This window comes from Notolepis coatsorum (genome assembly GCF_963971535.1).
Source record: "Notolepis coatsorum genome assembly, chromosome: 4".
Lineage (NCBI taxonomy): Eukaryota > Metazoa > Chordata > Actinopteri > Aulopiformes > Paralepididae > Notolepis > Notolepis coatsorum.
Window position 1 is genome coordinate 68,982,288 of NC_140168.1, and position 21,343 is coordinate 69,003,630.

General features: G+C 44.8%; 1 protein-coding gene across 1 annotated transcript in view; it reads right to left on the reverse strand.

Moving 5' to 3' along the window:
* Window positions 1–21,343, reverse strand: part of npr1a (natriuretic peptide receptor 1a) — a gene marked incomplete at its 3' end in the record, with an annotated part of 384,573 nt that overhangs the window by 319,104 nt on the left and 44,126 nt on the right. The gene's annotated exons all lie outside the window — the stretch shown is intronic.

Below are 21,343 nucleotides of genomic sequence, written 5' to 3' on the forward strand. Positions count from 1 at the left end.
GAAGTGGACGGTTGGGTCTCGGTGCGTCTCCGAAATCCGTCCGGCCACTCGCTTATCGTTGCGGGACTCAAGACACACGTCCATGTGTAGCGATCGCTGCCATAACTCAATAATCGACATGATTTGGGCGTGTATTAGTATTATACAAACCGGAAATGGATCGCCTCGATCCACATCACATAACTGGGATCTGTTTGCTCCAGTATCATCGCCCAACGCTAAGAGGAGGCTGCCGTGAGTTTCAGCGTTTTTGTTTATTATTATCTGCTCTGCTCAAACTGCTCTGATCTATATGTAGAAGGGTGGATTATCCCTGCTTGTGGGAGTAGTAGTACACAGCCACTGGGTAGCAGGATACTATAGAATTGGATCTATATGTACCCCCGTCTTTGGCCCGGAACGTCGTTCTGGAGGGCTTGCAGCAGGAGTGGATGGGGCCCAGGATTTACTAACCTGGGGAATGGTACTCTGGTCTCCCTCGCCTTCCAAGGCGGTCAGCAGTAGCTCCCCACACACTCTCACTTCCCCCAGTACCTCCGACAGCCCTCCCACACCCGGTGACTGTCAGTTCAATAGTATTATTGGGCTTCCCTGTAAGCAGTACCCTTCCTTGACCACCTGTATAGACCCTTCAAATGCTATTCTGTGAATGGGGTGTAAGGGTTAAATAATTATGCAGTCACAGTATTTACCCAGGGGTTAGGTTAGCAAATGGAAGAAACAGACACACACACCGTGCTCCCAATTATATCTACTTTGTATTTAAGCCTGGGCAGGTTATCAGTTACAGGTTGTACTTCAGATTTATTCAGATAGCACTTATTCATAAATGGCACCGGGCGCTCTCACTGATAATGTAGGGGAACACTATTCCCACCATAGGCACCGCGTGCTCAATACATTAATAACACCCCGCTTGTACTAGGGGAAACCCAGGCATAAAGTAGAGAAACATTGGGAATTCAAACAACAAGAATAATAATAAAAATACAAAAGAAACCAAGCAAATGTGGGCCCACGTTACCAAAATAAAACCTACACTAAAGCCGGTTTATATTGTTTGGGGTACCCCTTAGACACTGGTTGTTAGCGTTCACTTGAATGGACGTTGATGTGGATACACGAGGTACCGTTCGTACTTAGCCAAGATGGCGGACCCACTCTTATCACCTCTCGTCCAGGTGACAAGATGGCGTCGGGCGATCCCGCGAGCACAGCCAGCGGGCTGGGGCAACAGCATGGGCAGTGGTGAACTGGAGGAGCGTGCTGTGATGGCGACCTCTGCTGGTGTGAAGAGGCGTCCTCTGCAACGTCGGGGAGACGTTCACTGCTGGCTGTTGCTTGCTGCTGTCGCGCGAGCTAATACTGTTGGCTACCCTAAACACAGCTAAACTTCGGGTCTGGATGCACTCTCCTGCTATATCGGCTATACTACTAACGCAACGTGGCTGACTATACCACCGGTCTTCAGCGCCGCGCGCCCGGTAGTCTACTGGAGTCAGACGGAGCCGTTAGCAGCATGCTAATACACCGCACACTTACTACTATAACCCGTTAACTATAGACGTTAGTCCCGTTAACTATGGACGTTAGTCCTTCGTTCTCTATCGCTTACTCACACACTATCGCTGGTACTTCTAGGATAACACGTCAACTAGCAAGTACTTCTTATCACCCGTCGCTCTCCAACGGGGCTCTCTTCTTATCACCCGTCGCTCTCCAACGGGGCTCTTCAACAGCACTCCTTCAACGGGGCTCGTTTGAGCACACGCCCGCTGCGACTGTTCACGGTCGAGTTCACTGCCGAAGAGAGCTTCCTGGTCCTCTGGCCCCCAGGTAATTCTCTCTTCCTCGTTGCTTCCCTCTCTCCTCCGCTCCACCTGCCACCATGCCACTCCGCCCCCTGCTGGCAACGGCCACTGATCCCACTCTAGGACCACTCCAGAAAGGGAGAAAGGTGCTTCAATGTTATTGTTAGTGATCCATACTGAAGCCGGAGAAGAGTAGCACCTCACCTCGTTATTAGACCGGGCGAGCTATCAAAAGGAACACTGTTTATCACACTTTATACACACACAGGAAAAGTAACAGTTAGTTAGCACTTCTGAATACTTAGTAGAATATTCAGGATGCTACATATATATCACCCATACTCAGGGGTGTAAAAAGTACCCAGAAATTATACTTAAGTGAAAGTATGGGTACTGTCTCAAAATCTGACTCAAGTAAAAGTCAAAGTATCTGGCTAAAAACACACTTGAGTAAAAGTAAAAAAGTCCTACTTTTAAATGTACTTAAGTACTAAAAAGTAAAAGTACATTTTTTTTAAAGGGATAGACCAGGGCCCTCATTCATCAATAGTGTGCGTAGAACATTTCTATTTCCACACGTAAGCACGGAATGTAGAACTAGTGTACGCACAGGGAAGTCGGGATTCATCACACGGTGCGTACGCAGGCTCTATGCCCCTCCGTGTTGATGAATACCACTTTGTTCTACCGTCAATGCTCGTGCATGATTATCCCTATATGGTCATGAAAATGAGGAAACACCCCCCATGGGATGTGAAATAATGGACTGACCCGAGCGGAACCCTGAGAAACTCCACGAAGATTGTTCACTGCTGTCGAACCAAGAAGACACTATCGCGTATTATGGGATAAATAATAAAATGGGGACTTGTAAACGGTGATGTCAGATATCAACGGCTCCCTAAGACCATTGCTGCAATTCTGCCTGGACAGCTCAGAATACTAATAAAGACCGTTCGTTGACCACTGTTTGGCGTTGGTTGTGTGTCATTATAACCGTGCTGTAATATGAATGCCTTTATTAGTTGTGTTCGATTGGCTATATGATTTTTAGAGGCATCTATTTTGTTGTCGGCTAATAAAGACCGCGCTGGAATATGACTGCCTTTTCCCGTGTTGTTTGATTGATACCCAGGGATTAAAGTTCTCCTCAATTCTATTCCAAATCGCGATGGATCTCCCGTCAATTTTCTACCTGCTGCATATGATTTCTAGAGGCATACTACAATCTATTTTGATGTCAGTATTGGGTAGCCTATATAAACAATAATAGAGAGCATATACAAGAACAATGAATCTCACTGCATGTATGATGTAGGCATGCCTTTCAATACATGAACTTGAATTCCATCATGTTTGTGTGCGGGACTCACAAGGCTGTTGTCACAATGGGTGGTACCGGTACAGTAATAATTACAGTCCACACAATATCACGATCCATGCCATAGCCTATGTTCTATTAGGACATGATCTGTGACGACAAATGTTCTAGAATGTTTGATTAAGATATCATACTCTGACAGCATGCCTATGAGCAACAAAAACGCGAACTTGAATCCCATCTGTCCACTATCTGCATGGTGTCATTGCAATGCGTTTTCTATTCTTTCTTATACAGTAAAAAGGGGGAAGAACACTATATTCATATGACTTATTCTGCTTACAGCTTCGAAATTCCACTTGTTTCGTTTAACGTAAAGCCTTTTAAATATAATCAAAACGTTCCCGTGTTTCGGCGGTCTGTGCGCAAAATAATAACGAGTTGAGCTTTATGATTTATGATGAATTGAAAATGGGGGACCCTGATGTAAACAAGACGAAAGTTGGTCTGCATCCCCAATTAACAATTGTATGTACTGAGCTGTACTGTACTGTACCCATTCTGCAATCTGTTAATAAACTTTTCAATCAATCAATCAATCAAGCTACGCGGAGCGCAGTCAGTCAGTAGCCTACACCCCGTATATTCCGATAACGCTATATAAACCATGCTGCATTCATTCTGAGAGAAAGATCTATTATTCCAAATGCTATTTATAGGGTTTTGACCATAATTACACTACTGTTGCTATTTTACAATGAACTATAATGAACTACGGTTCGTACAGAACATGCCAGTGTTATTATGCACAGAAGCTCATTTCCTTGTTGTAATAATATATTCTACCACTGGGCGTCAGGTAAGTGTGGTCTGACCTGTGCGTAGATGTAAGCACGGAGTCAAGTTCAAATCGAAATTGATGAATCCCACTCTTTGCTTAGAAATGATCGTACGCACAGGGTAAGCACAGATCTGTGCGTAGAACACGTTGATGAATGAGGGCCCAGGGGTCTCAAACTCATTCCATCGTGGGCCAAGTTTTCATTTTAACTACACATTGCACCAGGTGAGTTAGTTGAAGAGGTGAGAATTAGTGAAATCATCAGCTGGTGTTTAGGCAAGGCTGGAATGAAACCAAGCATACACTCTGCCCACAATGGAATGTGTTCTGCGATAGACAATGCTGAAATTAAAGAACAGAGGACACTTTTTTTGCATTACAATTATTTAATGCACTTCTCCATTGAAGGTAAACTAACATGGACGGCATTCACATCACAGCATGAATAATATCACAATATTAAAGACTTGATATACTGTAGTATCCTGAATAATATGACAATATTAAAAACAGAATGGTGTATCCTGAATAATATCACAATATTAACCACAGCATACTGGATTATCCTGAATAATATCACAATATTAAAAGCAGAATACTGGAGTACCCTGAATAATATCACAATATTAAAGACAGAATACTGGAGTACCCTGAATAATATCACAATATTAATAATGCGGATCTGACTGTCTATTCTTCTGATAGCAGGTATTTAATCAAAGATCCCCGCTTTCTAGTGTTGCACAAGGACCAATCAGCATGGGTATGGGCGGGTTCATTTTCCATTGATGGGGATTTGATTGGCTGTTTACCTGCGGTCGCAGGATTAATAACGTTAACGTTAGTTCGGCCAGATAAACAATTAAAATCTACTAATTAAAATGGTTGGACCTGTGAGATTTGTACTTTGTACTTTGTAGGTCTGCATTTTAAATGTAAGGAGTAAAAAGTATGTTTTTCTTCTCTGAAATGTAATGGAGTAAAAGTACAAAGTATACAAACCTAATAATACTCGAGTAAAGTACAAATCCCCCAAAACAGTACTTAAGTATTGTAACGAAGTACAATTACTCAAGTACTTTACACCCCTGCCCATACTACATAAATCATTTAACGACGATCACGGAATTATAAACGACCCCCCCCCCTCCATTCACCCGCGCATGATAAGTCATAACGTTTAGGACCATGTACAGTTGAAATTTTTTATATAGCGTGTATCGGCAACAAATGGCATTTGATAATGTATATATGCATTTATGCCTATATCTCACGTTCTAGGATTTACTGCAGAAAACGATAAAAACATATTTATATTCTAGACGGTATTTTTGTATGAATGTGTGAATGAAAAAGTAAAACGTTCCTACATCCTGAACGATAGATAATCGATGTTGAATGGGCCATAGTAATGTCAATTTAGCAATACAATTTAAAAAGTTATAGCCCTGCAAAGAAGGTAAACATCTCCATAGGCTTAGACGGTGGCAGTGATCAAACATTGATGGATATAAGCGTGGCAGAGAAAGTGTTAATGAATAATAAGTTATTTCACAATCAATAGGCTATCCATCCAGTCTCTTTAGAAACCGATATGTGACACACATGTCTTTATTCCATTTCTTTCACGTAATAAAATCTAAACAACGTGTTCATGTGAAAAGAAAATGGAAGGATTGTTCCCCACACTGTCCACGATCACCTTCCTTGTGATTCTTGTCCGTCAAGGCCACCAGCTCCACACAGCAAGAGTAAAGAGAAGGAGGATCAATACGGTGAAGCGCTTCGGTTGCTGGATGTTATTTGTGTTTCAGCGCGAGGGATATGGAACATGATACGATGAATCACTAACAGCTGAGAAGCTCACCCTCAAGCTTTTTATTAATTTCATACGCGCTCAACAGGTCAATAATATCGCTCCCGCTACGCTTAGGAGTTTCCTCACGCGTTTTCTACAGAGATTAGATTAGATTCTAATGTATTGTCATTAAACAGCACAAGTACAGTACAACAGAAAGAAGTTGGCATCTAACCAAAGTGAAAATGTAACAGTACAAGTGTACTGTAGTAAACAATGTACAAGTGATTAAACTGGAGTATATATAAATGAGTACTACTGAGTAATAATGATAATCAGATGTATGTACAGTGTTATAGTATTGTGTACAGTGATGGGAATCACCAGAGGCCTCATGATACGATACTATCACGATACTTGAGTCACGATACAATAGTATTGCGATACTAAATATATTGTGATATGCTGAGTATTGCGATATTAATATTGCGATATATTGCGATTTATTACCTTTTTTCAACTGCAAAGTAAAACTTTGTCAACATGTTTTATCTAAAAAAATAAAGTTCAGTTTGTTCATCTCACTTCAATAATTTTTATTGCAGAACATGGTATTTTCTCAAGCAGACAGATGTAAACACTGTAATCTGTGTTGCATGTACCTGACAAACTGAACTGTTTGTATTACAGTCATATTCCAATTTAACTGAATGCACATGTGTGTGTGGACTACTGTACTATTACAGGTATTGAAATGAACAATGCAACTTCCTTATACAAAAAAAATACATGAATATGAATAATGAATAATTAAATATCGATACTTGGCGTCCCTGTATCGATACAGTATCGCGACGCAAAGTATCGCGATACTACTACGTATCGATCCCCCCCCCCCCCCCCCCCCCCCACCCCTAGTAGTAACTAAGTCATACTGGCCAGCAGTGTAACTAGTAAGAGTAGGTAGGGATATACAGTATACAGGTATAAATATAGTATATACAGGTATGTAAAAAGGATTATATGCAGGTATATTCAAATAGAGGTGGATAAATGTGAATATATATATATAGTATATGGTATATACAGCATTATTGTACATGCTATCATACAGAGTCATATGGGTAGACTATAGTTTAAGGTAGGTAGTTGTGATGACAGTGTAAGGCAGTTGTAGACATAGGCAGTAGATAGGCATAAATTGAGTATAGGCAAGAGGATCGCCTATCAGGTTTAAAACATCCACAGAAGGCTTGAGAACTGTATCTACCAAGCAGTACTTTTCCCTGCATAACTAGCAGACCTGAGAATATGCTGCAGGGAAGCGGTCGTCATGGTTCCTCCTGTTGCTATGCGACTATTTTAAAACATGTTTCAAGTTCAGACATTTCTAACTTACAGCAACCGGTGCACTGAGCTCTAAAAATACACTTTGTTCAGATGGAACATATAAGGAACATCCTTTTATTCTGAAAAGAAGACAGCGCTGGTATAGCCCCAATGTGGGATTTTCTTTACCGTATCAATACGAATGGGTGTTGTCACATATGGGAGAATGGGGGACGTTGTCACATGGGTAGGTTGTTACATTCATTATATTTCACCACCAGAGGGTCCTGTCTCCCATATTTTGGTATTTAAATGTCCAGAATTGGGGTCAGTTCACTCCACATTCACTCCACATTGTCATCTTTGGAGTGAAACAGCTGAACTTGAGGCGAGAGGACTTTTTGTGTTTTTCATGTCCATTTGTAAATATTCCCCTCCTCAGTATTTTTCTTCTAGGCTTTTACACAATTGGTTTATAATGAAACAATTATTACCCTTAAAAAGTGTGAAGGGATAGCTATAGTTTAGATTGTTGTTAGCTAGCTAACTAGTTGTTAGATGGCTGTTAGCCTTGATGCTATCAAGACATTCCAGTTGGGGTTGGTCGTCACATTTTCTTTGGGGTTGGTTGTCACATGTTGTGTAGGCTATTATTGTTAGGCCGATTTATTGTGTTCTTATTTTGTTATATAGGATGGCCTAAAGATGTGTTTCCTGTTTATGTTCATGTTAAGATGCATTAAGTTATGTATTTGTCAACTTGTCAATGCAATTTAACTTTCAAATTTAGTTCTGCCTCCTTGTCTTCTTTTTACGATTTTTCCCCATTAACACTTTGAGTGCCAACGACGAGAAATCTCGTTAGTTCATGCCATGCGTTGAGTGCCAACCGACGAGAAATCTAGTTTTTAATCGTTATTTTTTTTATTATCGATTTCCATTAATTTCTCATCAATCTAGCCTCACGTTACCAGTGGGGATCTGTCTGAGCTCGTACAGGGAAAATACCGCCCCCTATCGTCTCTCAGGATGGTATTGCACCCCATTGGATTGGACTGAATGAAATGGATGGGAAAATGTTTTTCCGGATTCCACATTTTACTTGTCAGGCATGTAATCTGAGCCAAACCCACTCATTGCCGAGCCGCAGAACAGCGTGGAATATGTGTTTCGACCACCCAGCGTTGGATCAATAAACGCGATTGATATTTGGAATGGCGATCAGGAATTGGAATAATCTTTTTGGAGAACATCTGATCTGAGGTAAGGAATCTATTTGACCAGTCTTGGGATAATCAGAGCTGTTTTCACCTATATATCAACGTGTCCCATATGTGTGTGTGTGGCTGTGAGTGTGTGTGTGCTCAGGGGCGTAGCTGGGGGGGGGGTAGCTTAGGATGATTCCAAGGGCCCAGCACTGGAAGGGGCCCCCAAAATTTTTTTTTTTTTTTTTTTTTTTTTACTAGACATCACTCAGGTGTATTATTGATGCTCTCATTGATACTATGTTTGTTTCTGAAGTGTGTGTGTGTGTGTGAGATATATAGAGAGAGAGGGGGGGCTTTGGTAGACTATTGCATTGGTCCATTCATTGAAGATGAATGCAATGCAACATCCTTTACTAGGCTCACCCACCAACAGTGCAGGTGCTGAACTGCTGATCCGAATGTATAGGTAAAAACCATATTATGCGTTTTCATCAATAAAAAAATTGCCCAAAAAAATTCAGCTTGCGCGCTTATGCGCGCTCGCATTCACTGGGGGCCTACAAATACATTCTTTCATGGGGCCCAGAATCTGGAGCTACACCCCTGTGTGTGCTGATCAGGAAATAAGATAATCGATTTTTCAGCCCGCTTCTATAGCGTGCATAAGTACACATATACTATCGATAATCTAGCTTTTATTTGAAAACGATTCATAAATAGGCCGAAAAATGACAACGTGTTTTGTGTATTACAGTAAAGCGCGATTCCTGCAGAACCTTTTTTTTCGTCTGAAAGTTTCAAAAAACGAGCGTTTTTCAAAATGGTATAAAACGGAAATGAACCGATTAAAAAACTATCCGTTTTGACAATGTTGACTGCAAACAAGTCATTGATAAGCGACAGGCGTATTAGACACTAGGGCTGTCTTAAATACTTCGAAGCTTCGAAGCTTCGTTCGATGGGCATGGGATTCGAATATGAGAATAATATTCGATTATGTAAAGAAAATAATAATAATGTTTGCAAAATCAACTCTGCCTCTCTTTGTTAATTACAACAAGCAATGCTGTTTGTTATTTAAGATGAGGTCGGACTCGGCACTGACAGATTTGTGTTCATTGTGCTGCTTTTATAAAGCCTCAAATGACGGCTTACAATATTTCATGAAAGCAAAGTGTTTTGTTTGTCTAAGATTTAAAAAGGTTTAAACTTTACAGCACTGACTAAGTTGAACAAAGTGCTGTACAAGTCCCACAACATAACAAATGTAAAAAAAAAATTTATAATAATAATAATAATAAAAAAATATATATTAAATCTCGGCCCCGAAGCTTCGAATTCCAAAAAATGTATCGAAGGTCAGCCCTATTAGACACATAGCCATAATTTAAGATATAGTTTATGCGTTCGCAAATATGATCGCCCTTCATTGACTACAGCGTTGGCACTCAAGCGCCTATTTCTGGCACCCCCTGCTGGCACGGAAAGTGTTAAAACACATGGTGACAACCAACCCCATAGTGTGTGACAACCATCCCCGTGATGGGGTTGGTTGTCACAATGTGTCAGAGTGTCTTTGATAGGTGATTAACTCTTTGTTACAATACGTTGGAAAATGAGAGGGACACATTTCAAGACAACATCTTAAGCTTCAATTTAATGTAGGAATGACTATTGAAAGATGTTTTGATGATGAGCAATTCACACTAGAGTAAAAAGTGTGACAACTATCCCCGTTCTCCCCTACATCCTTGAACAGTTTGATCTGTAGAAAATATGGAAAATATGCTGTTTGGAACTTTCTTAATCCATTATGAATCAAGTTTCAAGTTTCAAGTTTTGTTTTATTTGTCACATATAAGGTACATTGAAATGCTTGGTTTTGTATGACCCCCCTAACAATGTGCTTCATACAATACAAAAAGTAAAAAGAATAAGGACCAAATACTATACAAATATACAAAACTAAAGTACAAAATGCAACCAAATGTAAGAATTTAATTTAAAAAAAAAATTAATCTGGTTGAGATGTAGTGCAAATCTTTTAGTTATAAATAGATACAATATGGTGTAGTGTTAAAAAGTGTCTAAAGTGAATGTTAACTGCACTAGCAGTTGGTGCATAAAAATTATAGTAAAACTATAAAAATTTACGAAATCAAGCACAATCTCGACGGAGCCCACAGAGAGCATGCCATGCCGAGCAGCGCGGCACCATTGTGCACCCTTGCAATCAGAATATAGATATGTTTTACAGTGTTTACAAACATTAGCAACATTTTACAAACACAAAATACAGTAAATACAATTAAAAACTCATATTTACTACTCTAGTGTTAGTCCTTATATCTAGAGCTCAGTCATTGGCTTTGACTTGTTTAACACATTGGCGACCGCTGGGATGCGTCTAATATAGTGGTTGAGGACCAGCTTTTGTAAACAGACCGGTGTCTTTTTGTACAGCTAAATCTATACTTTATAGTATTGCTATCTGTCCATTCTCATTGTCAATTGAGTTCATAAACCGTCCCTTCAAAATGGCTTAAAGAAAGAAAAAAAAAGGGCATCAATAGGTTGTCATTTTATAGCGCCGTGAATATAAGCATAATAGCGGATTTTGTCTCGTATATTTTCTGGAAGGCTAGTTATAGGGCTAACGTTATATTCAACGGCATTTCCGTTTTACATATGCTAAAGAAATAACTCAAACTGCATATCATCGGGACTGTCCCAAAGCATGTATGCATCAAAGGGGGGGGGCGGGGGATGTAATTTATTATTATTGATTACCAATAACAGTGGTCGTGTAACTAGCCACATACGCTGCTCGGCTGGTTGCGTATCATAGCAAGCTCTGATCCGGCTGTAATTTATGTGAAAAAGATCTTACCATGAGCCGGTGAGATACCCCCGAGCATTTCCCCGTTATCGATCGGCATCTGGTAGATCAATATGTCCATTGGCTGATGATAAATCCCCTTATTCCATGGTGAAATCTGCTATTCGAAACATAATCCACGGTACAAGATGCTGATTCAGAATCCGGGTACTGAAAATCTCCATTGAAAGGGAAAAAAAAGGTCATCCCACAGGGCATACTGCAGTGGAGCGATGGCGCCCCTAAGAGGATCTGGCCGGTATTGCACGTTCTCGATTTCACAGACTAGGGAATATATGCAGTGCCGCTCCGCGACCTTGACCCGGTTATTAAAATGGAATAAAAGCAATAACAACTTGCCACGGCTTTATACGTGATTCTGTCCACAACGCATGGATTCGAAACCCGTATTTATACGTGGTCGGGCGGCAAAGTGTTAATGTAGTGAAATTGTGTGGTTTGTTTTGTATTTTTGTATTTGGGGTTCAGAGTAGCTTACTGTCTATACTGTTTCTGCCAGCCAACTGCCCACCATACTCCACCCCACCCCCTACCCACAGACGTCCACAATGGAAATAACTGCCTTTTGGCTTCATTGTGTTTTTAACCTCGATGATTTTTTAAATGTATGTATTCCTGCTGGGCAGTTTTATATGTATCTTTTATGAATTATCAAATAAATTCAATAATTTAAATCAATCAATCAGTCAGTCAACTAGAGAATGACTGCATGTTACCTAGTCCTTGTATCAAGAGCTCAGTCAATCAACCAGAGAATGAAAACATGTCTCCATTCTTATTTCTTAGTGGTGGGGCTACCTATTTGTTTACGTTTGGATCACTGACTGAGCCCTTAAGTTAGGTCACTCTGACCATGCCAGGACCTGGGCCAGTTAGGACCTGTGAGACAGCCCTCAGGCTTTTAGTCTTGGCTGACAGCACACACACACACGCACGCACGCACGCACGCACGCACGCACGCACGCACGCACGCACGCACGCACACACACACACACACACACACACACACACACACACACACACACACACACACACACACACACACACACACACACACACACACACACACACACACACACACACACACACACACACACACACACACAGAGTCACAGTAACGTTTCCAAAGCTCATGGAAAGAATGGATTTATCACAGTAACATTAGTACAACTGCAAGACAGCAATGCAAGTCCTGTTTACGTTTAGTAGCTCAACGGTGTAGCATAGCAATGCCGCTAACCGTTTTATGTCGTTTCAGTCATTGTTTTTGTAATGTGAATGTTTTGGAGATAGTCGCCTCTAGGGCTGTCTTAAATACTTCGACGCTTCGAAGCTTCGTTCGATGGCACAAGCTTCGAACATACAAAAAAATCGAAGTAAAAAAAAAAAAAAAAAATAATAATAATAATAATAATAATAATAATAATAATAATAATAATAATAATAATAATAATAATAATAATAATAATAATAATAATAATAATAATAATAATAATAATAATAATAATAATAATTAAAAAAAAAAAATGTATAATTTATTTTTCCTCCAAAATCTTGCGCCTCCATTCCAATGAAATTAAAGTAAGCGGCGCCTTCCCGCCTCCATTCCAATTAAATGAAAGTAAGCGGCGCCTCGCCTCGCCTCTCTACAACAAGCACGTGGAGATCTGTGTTGAAAACAACAAGGACATGTGCAGCAGACATGTCGACGAAGAAGCGAAGCAATGCCATTTGTTATTTAAGACTATGTCGGACAGATTTGTGTTCATTGTGCTGCTTGTGTCCCGACCCATATAAAAATATGTCTTAATAAAACGTGCTTAACACTTTGATCGCCATGGTTAAATTCATAATTTACCATCCCTCGCCATCTCTATTTGTCTATGGAGAAGTTCCCCTTCTTTGCAGGGCTATAACTTTTTAAATTGTATTGCTAAATTGACATTATTATGGCCCATTCAATGTCCTATATCTATTGTTCAGGGTGTAGCAACGTTATACTTTTTCATTCACATATTCATACTAAAATACGGTCTAAAGTATAAGTATGTTTTTATCGTTTTCTGCAGCTTTCTCCAGAACTTGATTTATAGCCCTAAATGCATTATATTGATGATCAAATACAGTTTGGTAGGAATCTGTGCGAGATAAAAAATTTCAACTGGATGTGCTTCTAGGAGTTACTACGTATGATCTGATGTTGACCGGATGGGCGGGGGGTCGGTTATAATTCCGTGGGCAACGTTATATCATTCATCTAGTGTGGGTGATATGATCATCAGAGCAGTTAGTAAAGAACACGTTGGAAAATAACGCTGGATCTTACCGTATCTTCCTCGCGCCATTGGGCGATGAGCGTGGAGCAGAGATATTCATATTATGGGATGTAGAAATACCCGATCCATTTCCAGGTTGTATAATAGTATATACGTCCAAATCATGTTGTTTGTCGAGTTATTTGGAAACGATCGACATCCATTGTGTCAAGATGGAGTCCTGCTAATGATAGCGAGTGCGCGGACGAAATATGGGTGAGCACCACTTCATCCACATGACTTCCTGTTGGGCGATCTGCCGATCGGCCACCAGATGGCGCTCTTGAACCGTTAGAGAGTTGAGTGGAGCTCTGTTATGGTTTGTAACCGACCCCAATCGCACAACACAAGACAGGTATGATGGTTTGCCAAGAAACAGATATTTATTGAGAGACAGGGAAAAAAGGGCACTGTCCCTTTAAGGGAGAACACAAATACAGGAATATAACAAGAGGGGAAAAACTAGGTGCCTTTAAGAGGCGGGCAGGAAAAGGGAACACTAAGGGAAGGTTAATGAACGCTAGGGGAAACATTAAAGGAAACGCTAGGGGAAGGTTAAAGGAACAGAGGAACTAGAGACTAGGAGATGTCGGGACAAGGAGAGCTAGGGAACAGGAGAACTGGGGACTAGGAGAACTAGGGACAAGGAACTAGGTGGAACTAGAAGGGGAGAACTTGGGACCAGGAACTAGGTGGAACTAGAAAGGGGAGAACTAGGGACAGGGGGGACTGAGGCCCGCGGAGGCGGGCTGGGGACAGGGAGGAACTGGGGACTGGTGGGAAAACATCTGGGCCGCTCTGCAGAACAGAGGAGAGGGTTAATATTCAAAAGGGAACAAACAGAGCAGATGCAGAACAGTCCAAATAAACAAAGTAACAATATCTTCGTGTGACAAACACACTGGGGGAGATGTAATGTCCAAAAATACTATCTAAGTGAGAACAAAAAAAGGCATTACGCTGGGTGAGTGACATCACAATCAAAACTCACCCAGGCGTATGCGTAATGGTACAGGAACAGCAGCGGGACGGGGGCAAGAGGCATTACGCTGGGAGAGTGACATCACAATCAAAACTCACCCAGGCGTATGCGTAATGGTACAGGAAACGCAGCGGGAAGGGGGCAAGGGGCATTACGCTGGGAGAGTGACATCACAATCAAAACTCACCCAGGCGTATGCGTAATGGTACAGGAAACGCAGCGGGAAGGGGGCAAGGGGCATTACGCTGGGTGAGTGACATCACAATCAAAACTCACCCAGGCGTATGCGTAATGGTACAGGAAACGCAGCGGGACGGGGGCAAGGGGCATTACGCTGGGAGAGTGACATCACAATCAAAACTCACCCAGGCGTATGCGTAATGGTACAGGAAACGCAGCGGGAAGGGGGCAAGGGGCATTACGCTGGGTGAGTGACATCACAATCAAAACTCACCCAGGCGTATGCGTAATGGTACAGGGACAGCAGCGGGGCGAGGGCATCGCCACCGGGTGGCTGGCTGTCCGAGCCGAGGAACAGAGTGCTGGAACAGCGGCGGTGGCGAGGGTGTCGTCCACCGGGTAGCCGCTGTCGGAGCCGAGGAACAGAGTGCTGGAACAGCGGAGGTGGCGAGGGTGTCGTCCACCGGGTAGCCGCTGTCGGAGCCGAGGAACAGAGTGCTGGAACAGCGGCGGTGGCGAGGGTGTCGTCCACCGGGTAGCCGCTGTCGGAGCCGAGGAACAGAGTGCTGGAACAGCGGCGGTGGCGAGGGTGTCGTCCACCGGGTAGCCGCTGTCGGAGCCGAGGAACAGAGTGGCGCGCCACACCTTGGTGTGCGCGTCGGAACCGAGAGACGCATCGGGGTGCGTCTGCGAGGAGGAGTGTGCCAAGCACGAGGATCTTTGGAAAATGCGCGTTGGAGACTGGAGAGCGTGCCAAGCCCTTGAAGATGCGCGTTGCGCGCTGGTGACTGGAGAGCGTGCCAAGCCCTTGCAGATGCGCGTTGCGCGCTGGTGACTGGAGAGCGTGCCAAGCCCTTGAAGATGCGCGTTGCGCGCTGGTGACTGGAGAGCGTGCCAAGCCCTTGAAGATGCGCGTTGCGCGCTGGTGACTGGAGAGCGTGCCAAGCCCTTGCAGATGCGCGTTGCGCGCTGGTGACTGGAGAGCGTGCCAAGCCCTTGCAGATGCGCGTTGCGCGCTGGTGACTGGAGATCGTGCCAAGCCCGAAGGTCTAGGAGATGCGCGTCTGCGCGCTGAGGTCTGAAGTGGAACACTGGAATACCTCCCGTAGAGGATTAGAGAGCGCAGTACAGTGTCTCCCTCCAGGCAAACGGCGACAGGTGGCGAAGGCTTGAGCGCATCTGGCGCGCTGGTCTGGAGTGGAACACTGGAATACCTCCCGTAGAGGATTAGAGAGCGCAGTACAATGTCTCCCTCCAGGCAAACGGCGACAGGTGGCCAAAGCTTGCACCTCGTCTCACGCCGGAGATAAAACAGCATAGGCAGACAGAGGATCTCCCGAAAGAGTCTAGATGTTTAGAGAATATGACTCGGCAAGTATACAACACGACCCCACCCGAAACGAGGGGAAGCGCCCTGGTATTTAAAGCCCACAGGGGAACTAATTAGCCTGCCACCACAGGTGCGAGAGGTAATTGATAATCGAACAGGTGTGGCCACTGAGAGTAAAGAACGAGAGGGTGGGGGCTAGAGAGAGTGAGTAGGGAATTCCTAACAGTAGGCTTAAAGAAGACAGAGAAAGTTGGTGAGCAGCGGACAAAACCTCACAGTACCCCCCCCTCAACGGGAGCCACCTGGCGACCCAAAACAAATACAGACAGAGTGGCAGGGGGCAAAACAAGACAAAAACAAAAGGTACTGGCCAAGCCAGCAGGGGAAGCCACCACAAGAGTGGGGCTAGCAAAAGAAACAGGGTCGCCGAGGGGTAACTAGGGTAGCAGAGGGGCAACAGGAGGAACTGGCCTAGAGGAAACCGGGCCTAGAGGAACCGGGTCAGGAGGAACTGGGTCCAGAGAACTAATCTAGAGGAACTGGTCTAGAGAACTGGCCTAGAGAACTGGTCTAGAGGAACTGAGGGGCAAGCAGGGTAGCTAAGGGGTAACCATGGTAGCACCGGGAAAGGGCTAGCAGAGGGAAAGTTAGCTGCCAGGGCACTGATAGCTACAGGGCCTATGCTAGCTGAACTGCTACATCAACATAGAGGCTGCGCAAGCTGCCGAGCTAGGCTAGCAGAGGGAAAGGGTAGCTGCCAAGGCACTGATAGCTACAGGGCCTATGCTAGCTGTACTGCTACATCAACATAGAGGCTGCGCTAGCTGCCGAGCTAGGCTAGCAGGGGGAAAGGGTAGCTGCCAAGGCACTGATAGCTACAGGGCCTATGCCAGCTGTACTGCTACATAAACATAGAGGCTGCGCTAGCTGCCGGAGCTAGGCTGGCAGACAGGGCTGGACCAGCATGAGAGAACAAGCTAGCTGGAAGGACAGTCCTAGCTGTGTGAGATAAACTGACCTTGCTAGCTGAAGGGGCAGTCCTAGCAGTGGGAGATAAACTGACCTTGCTAGCTGAAAGGGCAGTCCTAGCAGTGGGAATACTGACCTTGCTAGCTGAAAGGGCAGTCCTAGCAGTGGGAGAACACTGACCCTGCTAGCTGAAGGGGCAGTCCTAGCAGTGTGAGATGCTACACAAAAAAGTGGAGGCCATGCAGAGGGAATTGGGTTAGCTGCCTGGCATGGCTAGCTGACAGGGGCCATGCTGGTAGTAGAGGCCTAACAAGCTGCAGGGGGGTCAAACAGGGCTAACAGGGAAGCCAACAGGGCTAACAAGGGAGCTAACCGGGGAGACCAACAAGCTAACAGGGGAGCTAACAGGCTAACAAGGAAGCTAGAGGGGAACTAGAGGGAACAAGAAAAAAAAAGGCAAACCCAACATACACCGTCTGTGCTGGCTGGGGTCGTCGATTTGGTGGGGTCGTACTGTTACTGTTATGGTTTGTAACCGACCCCAATCGCACAACACAAGACAGGTATGATGGTTTGCCAAGAAACAGATATTTATTGAGAGACAGGGAAAAAAGGGCACTGTCCCTTTAAGGGAGAACACAAATACAGGAATATAACAAGAGGGGAAAAACTAGGTGCCTTTAAGAGGCGGGCAGGAAAAGGGAACACTAAGGGAAGGTTAATGAACGCTAGGGGAAACATTAAAGGAAACGCTAGGGGAAGGTTAAAGGAACAGAGGAACTAGAGACTAGGAGATGTCGGGACAAGGAGAGCTAGGGAACAGGAGAACTGGGGACTAGGAGAACTAGGGACAAGGAACTAGGTGGAACTAGAAGGGGAGAACTTGGGACCAGGAACTAGGTGGAACTAGAAAGGGGAGAACTAGGGACAGGGGGGACTGAGGCCCGCGGAGGCGGGCTGGGGACAGGGAGGAACTGGGGACTGGTGGGAAAACATCTGGGCCGCTCTGCAGAACAGAGGAGAGGGTTAATATTCAAAAGGGAACAAACAGAGCAGATGCAGAACAGTCCAAATAAACAAAGTAACAATATCTTCGTGTGACAAACACACTGGGGGAGATGTAATGTCCAAAAATACTATCTAAGTGAGAACAAAAAAAGGCATTACGCTGGGTGAGTGACATCACAATCAAAACTCACCCAGGCGTATGCGTAATGGTACAGGAACAGCAGCGGGACGGGGGCAAGAGGCATTACGCTGGGAGAGTGACATCACAATCAAAACTCACCCAGGCGTATGCGTAATGGTACAGGAAACGCAGCGGGAAGGGGGCAAGGGGCATTACGCTGGGAGAGTGACATCACAATCAAAACTCACCCAGGCGTATGCGTAATGGTACAGGAAACGCAGCGGGAAGGGGGCAAGGGGCATTACGCTGGGTGAGTGACATCACAATCAAAACTCACCCAGGCGTATGCGTAATGGTACAGGAAACGCAGCGGGACGGGGGCAAGGGGCATTACGCTGGGAGAGTGACATCACAATCAAAACTCACCCAGGCGTATGCGTAATGGTACAGGAAACGCAGCGGGAAGGGGGCAAGGGGCATTACGCTGGGTGAGTGACATCACAATCAAAACTCACCCAGGCGTATGCGTAATGGTACAGGGACAGCAGCGGGGCGAGGGCATCGCCACCGGGTGGCTGGCTGTCCGAGCCGAGGAACAGAGTGCTGGAACAGCGGCGGTGGCGAGGGTGTCGTCCACCGGGTAGCCGCTGTCGGAGCCGAGGAACAGAGTGCTGGAACAGCGGCGGTGGCGAGGGTGTCGTCCACCGGGTAGCCGCTGTCGGAGCCGAGGAACAGAGTGCTGGAACAGCGGCGGTGGCGAGGGTGTCGTCCACCGGGTAGCCGCTGTCGGAGCCGAGGAACAGAGTGCTGGAACAGCGGCGGTGGCGAGGGTGTCGTCCACCGGGTAGCCGCTGTCGGAGCCGAGGAACAGAGTGGCGCGCCACACCTTGGTGTGCGCGTCGGAACCGAGAGACGCATCGGGGTGCGTCTGCGAGGAGGAGTGTGCCAAGCACGAGGATCTTTGGAAAATGCGCGTTGGAGACTGGAGAGCGTGCCAAGCCCTTGAAGATGCGCGTTGCGCGCTGGTGACTGGAGAGCGTGCCAAGCCCTTGCAGATGCGCGTTGCGCGCTGGTGACTGGAGAGCGTGCCAAGCCCTTGAAGATGCGCGTTGCGCGCTGGTGACTGGAGAGCGTGCCAAGCCCTTGAAGATGCGCGTTGCGCGCTGGTGACTGGAGAGCGTGCCAAGCCCTTGCAGATGCGCGTTGCGCGCTGGTGACTGGAGAGCGTGCCAAGCCCTTGCAGATGCGCGTTGCGCGCTGGTGACTGGAGAGCGTGCCAAGCCCGAAGGTCTAGGAGATGCGCGTCTGCGCGCTGAGGTCTGAAGTGGAACACTGGAATACCTCCCGTAGAGGATTAGAGAGCGCAGTACAGTGTCTCCCTCCAGGCAAACGGCGACAGGTGGCGAAGGCTTGAGCGCATCTGGCGCGCTGGTCTGGAGTGGAACACTGGAATACCTCCCGTAGAGGATTAGAGAGCGCAGTACAATGTCTCCCTCCAGGCAAACGGCGACAGGTGGCCAAAGCTTGCACCTCGTCTCACGCCGGAGATAAAACAGCATAGGCAGACAGAGGATCTCCCGAAAGAGTCTAGATGTTTAGAGAATATGACTCGGCAAGTATACAACACGACCCCACCCGAAACGAGGGGAAGCGCCCTGGTATTTAAAGCCCACAGGGGAACTAATTAGCCTGCCACCACAGGTGCGAGAGGTAATTGATAATCGAACAGGTGTGGCCACTGAGAGTAAAGAACGAGAGGGTGGGGGCTAGAGAGAGTGAGTAGGGAATTCCTAACAGTAGGCTTAAAGAAGACAGAGAAAGTTGGTGAGCAGCGGACAAAACCTCACAAGCTCAGCAGTATATCTCAGGTCCCCGGGGGAGAAATATGATTTCGATCACAGATTTTTGAAATATTGATATCAAAGACGTGTTACGGCGTCTTCGGCAGAATGAGCATGGCGGGGAATGACGAGTTACGGCTTTTCCGGCGATTAAAGTGTTAATTAAGTCGAATTCTGCCTTTGTCTCTATCAACTACATATAAATATTTATATAATTGTTTGCTTGATAGACGAAGGTTGCAACATAATTGTGTATTGTCATGTCGTTGGCTGTGAGAGCAGCCCCACTGCACCCAGGCAGCGCAGCCGAATGAAACCTTGTTGGCTGCGTCACAGTCACGAAAGGGGCTACTTAATTAATTAATCCAATCCACTTTATTTATAGAGCACATTTAAAAACAACAAAGTTTACCAAAGTGCTGTACAAGTCCCATAACATAAGATACAAATTTTTTTTTTATTTAAATCGAAGCTCGGCCCTGAAGCTTCGATTGCCAAAAAAAGCTTCGAAGGTCAGCCCTAGTCGCCTCTCCACTGTCCAGTTTAGCACCATGGCTCAGCTGTGTATGAAACAGATTAAACAGAGAGAGAGAATCCTCTCTGAGTTTATACTGTAGCTACTTATTTGGAGGAGAGAGGGAGAGAAAAAGGGCTCAGCCTCTTGCTCACCTAGGGCATGTGTATTTAGTTGTTGTTTAGGGTTATGTTGTATCTTAACTTCATGATGCAACTGCTTTGATTGCATGCATTGCAAGTAGGGATGCTCGATATTGGCTTTTTTACCGATACCGATATTCCGATATTGTCCAACTCTTAATTTCCGATACCGATATCAACCGATACCGATATATGCAGGGTTTCCCCGTCCCAAAAACTGAATAATTTCAGGTAACTAATAATTTCACTGGATATATATATAACAAATATTGTTATTGTTTTTTTTTGTTTTTAAACCGATACCGATATTTTCCGATATCACATTTTACTGCCGATATCGGCCGATAATATTGGTCGGCCGATAATATCGGACATCCCTAATTGCAAGTATTTAAGTTACTGACATTCTGAGCCATGTTTATACTATATTAGCTAGGTACTAATACTTTAGCAAAGTATTTAAGTTCTCTCTCTCTCTCTCTCTCTCTCTCTCTCTCTCTCTCTCTCTCTCTCAATGTGTGTCATGGAACATACCATCATGACACTTGGTCAGCACATAAAGGATCATGTAAACCTTCAATTCTGCAATAGCTGCCACTGTGTACACACATGCATTCACACACACACACACACACCTTCACACAAACACACCTTCACACACATGCATTCACACACACACACACACCTTCACACAAACACACCTTCACACACATGCATTTACACACACCTTCAC